Below are 4,087 nucleotides of genomic sequence, written 5' to 3' on the forward strand. Positions count from 1 at the left end.
TTCGAGCGAGGGAGGGGTGTGTGTGTGTGCATGCACGCCCGAGGAGGTTTTGGTGTGTGTGTGTGTGTGTGTGTGGAAGGGGGCACAGGGGGTTTGAGAAAATGACGCAGGTACTGAAAATTTTACTACACAGGAGTCAAACGCGAGAGTGAAATGCCGGGCTATTGAAATATTTGATGATAGTGCATCGCACATGGTCTGGAGATAACAACCGTGTGTTATGAAACAGAAAAACCCTCGAGGCGGGTAGATATTTTCTAGGGATGCGGGCGGGATTGGGAACAAGAAACATCGCACACGGTCCGGAGATAACAACCGTGTGTTATGAAACAGAAAAACCCTTGAGGCTGGTAGATATTTTCTAGGGATGCAGGTGGGATTGTGAACAAGAAACATCGCACACGGTCCGGAGATAACAACCATGTGTTATGAAATAGAAAAACCCTCAAGGCAGGAGATATTTTTTGAGAGGGGGAGCCTCGTGGAGCCCTATGTACTCTGTGGATGTGTGCGTGACAGGTGCACCAGCGTGGCACACGGTTAGTTTGAGTGAACCGTGTCTGTTGCGTCATCTGACTTGTCTAATGTTCATAAATTTGGCAAAAATGACGCGGTAGAGGGTCGGAACACGAACACACTTGCATGTGGACCAAATTTATGTATCAAAAGGGTGGTTTGATTTTCAAATACCAAATGCAACTTCGATGTGGCACCTCTCTCGCAGAGCGCATGGTATTGCTTTCCCCCACCCCCCTCGTGTCGGCACGAAGGAAATCCTAAGCTATGAATGCATGCCCCTCCCCCACAAACGAGGTTCCCCTAGCAAAGTGCGAAGTAGCTAGCATCCCCCCTCCTCCCTCGTGTCGGCACAAAGGGAATCCTAAGCTATGAATGCATGCCCCCCAACCGAGGTTCATTCACCTAGAAAAGTGCGAAGTAGCTAGCTACCCCCCTCCCTTGTGTCGGCACGAAGGGAATCCTAAGCTATGAATGCATGCCCCCCCAACCGAGGTTCACCCTAGCAAAGTGGGAAGTAGCTAGCAGCCCCCCTCCCTCGTGTCGGCACGAAGGGAATCCTAAGCTATGAATGCATGCCCCCAACCGAGGTTCACCCTAGCAAAGTGTGAAGTAGCTAGCAGCCCCCTCCCTCGTGTCGGCATGAAGGGAATCCTAATCTATGAATGCATGCCCCCCCAATGGCGGTTCACCTAGCAAAGTGCTAAGTAGCTAGCGGCCCCCTCCCTCATGTCGGCACGAAGGGAATCCTAAGCTATGAATTCATGCCCCCAACCAAGGTTCACCTAGCAAAGTGTGAAGTAGCTAGCAGCCCCCTCCCTCGTGTTGGCACGAAGGGAATCCTAAGCTATGAATGCATGCCCCCTCCCCCCAACCGAGGTTCACCTAGCAAAGTGCGAATTAGCTAGCAGCCCCCCACCCCTCCTCGTGTCGCCATGAAGGGAATCCTAAGCTATGAGAATGCATGCCCGCCCAACCGAGGTTCACCTAGCAAAGTGCAAAGTAGCAACCCCCCCCCCCCACACACACACACTTTCAGCCGGCGGGCCAGAGAGGCATATATCTCACCAAGATGGATCGTAAAACGGACCAAGAATAATCCACCTTGGTCGTGTAACCTCTCTCTTGTTGTTGGTCAAAGTGATGGCCGTCCATGCGACAGCGGAGATGGGCTAGCTCGCCAATAATCATGCAAGTAGCTAGTCCCCGAATACAACCGCTGCATGTGTGTGGCCCAAACATATGTATGGAGTGGTGTGTTTTTGAGTAACAATGGAACAAATTTGATGTGGCACCATGATTTCAAACTAGAAATCCCCACACTGAGTGAGGGTTAGGTTGACGATGCATATGTATGTTACACCACACTTCAAGCCAACAACGGGGATTCATGCATGCATGCGTGCATAGTATATGTGCTCAAACTTAAGGTCTGAATCTCACCACGACCTATACTATGATAACACGAACCAAATGAAGAATACGCCATGGTAACCTATCTTATTGTTGGTCAAGGTGATCATGGATGTCCACGCGGGCCCACGAATATATAGGCTTGTCTCTGATAACCACGTGAGGGAGTGTATCGTTCGAAGGCGACCACTACATTTATATGTATGGAGGTGATGCATGCATGCATGTTTGAATACGCAACATTGATGTGGCGCGTGCATCAAAAATTGTACACTAGCTCCCCACACAGAGCGAGATCAATTCATGATGTGTCGTTCTACTAGCCATTTTGACTCGAACGGAGCGATTCATGCTTACACATGCATGTGTATGTGCTCAAATTGTATCATGCACGTCATCCCAGAGCAAAAATAATAATCCCCTCCTAAGTCAAATTAACCTCTCTTGTTGTCAGGCAAAAATTAGTGATGGACCAAGCGGGCCCATAGATGGAAAGCATCAATATCGCTGATAACCACTTAAGTGGGTGCGAGAGGACAACCACCATCGCTTTGCAAGCAAGGCCCAAACATATATATGTTGAATACCCAAAATTCACAACTTTGATGTGCCACATGCCTGAAAAACAGTAAACCATGCACCCACACAGAGCGAGGTTCATATCAAGCGTACTACATATGATGGTCCCCTTCCCCCTCTTCACCACATACTATATGCTCCTGCTATAATATATGTACAACCCCAAAGAATCCTCATCGATGGTGAAATTAATTAACCTCTCATGATGTAGGTCAAAGTGATGCATGCATGCATCAACGATGGCCTTGTGGGTCCATAGATGGAAGCATCACACGTGAGTGTCCTAGCTAGGATATGCATGTGGCCCAAAAAGGTGTTGTGTGATGTTTGAATAACCAATTTCACAATTTTGATGTGGCACATGCCTCGGAAACCAAAAAGTCCTAACACTGAGTGAGGTGTACTTGTTCACGGACGCGTATGTATAGTATATATGCTAGTCCCCTCCCACCTCTTTGATGCGTACTATATACCACCATAACACAAACAAAAAATATTCTACCTTGCTGGTCAAACTAACCTCACGGTCGACTGCTCGTCAAAGTGATGGACGATGACCTCGCGGGCCCACAGAAAGCGTCACACGCGAGTACCGAGTGTCGTGTAGGACAATCATCGACTGCATGTGGCCAAAACATCTATGTATGAAAGGGTTGTGTAATGTTTTAAATAACGGTTTCACGACTCTGATCTGGCACCGGCCTGCCTAACAAAACGGCGAACCCACATCGTGGCTCATAACTCGTAGTGTACTGGGAGCCACCCGCCACCCCCAGACGCACACACCCACCCACCCACCCACCCACACACACACACCGTGAATCCACCGCATCTACGATGCATGTTAAATTAATTATCCCGTGGTGAACATACATGTTACCAAAGGAGGGACGTTTTAATTTCAAAAAAATCACAGAGATCATTAAGACGTTTTAGTACATTGATTGATTGATTTTCTACGGGTATAACATGCAAAAATCAAATTTCAGTTACATGCACACGTGACCGTTGTGCACCTAAATGGATTGCAAAAACACATGTGTCTCACTGGGTGCATGTTTACTCCCCGTGCAACAAATTTCAAACATTGAGAATCTTGATTTTTAAATTCTAGTACATCCAAAACTTATTTGAAGTTGATGAAACTTATTGTCTTGTCATGTGGACACCAATACAAAGTGGCATTGTACTTTTTTGGGTCAAATTTGAGACTAGTTTTGATGTAATCTTTATCTAATTATAGATGAGACATTATTAATAATTGGGAACCAATATCCCAAATGGATTATTTATTCAAACCATGAGCGTTAGACCAACAATGGATACATGCCATGCTTCGGTTAAGCAATAAAGCGGCAGCGTTAATCATCCAAATCGAAAAACAATATATGTGCCGCCGCGTGACCCGTGTGCCGTGGGAGCAGGTGTGATTGACGGGACGCATGAGAGCAGTCCGCCGCACAGGCAGACGGGGAGGCGTGCGTGCAGGTGTGTGAATTGATGGAGGTGTGCTCGCTGCATAGTGTCATTGGAAAGCGTGCAAGTAGCTGTGTGAAACTTTGGTAGGCATGCCAGTAGT

The sequence above is a fragment of the Triticum aestivum genome, chromosome 2A (assembly GCF_018294505.1).
Source record: "Triticum aestivum cultivar Chinese Spring chromosome 2A, IWGSC CS RefSeq v2.1, whole genome shotgun sequence".
Classification (NCBI taxonomy): domain Eukaryota; kingdom Viridiplantae; phylum Streptophyta; class Magnoliopsida; order Poales; family Poaceae; genus Triticum; species Triticum aestivum.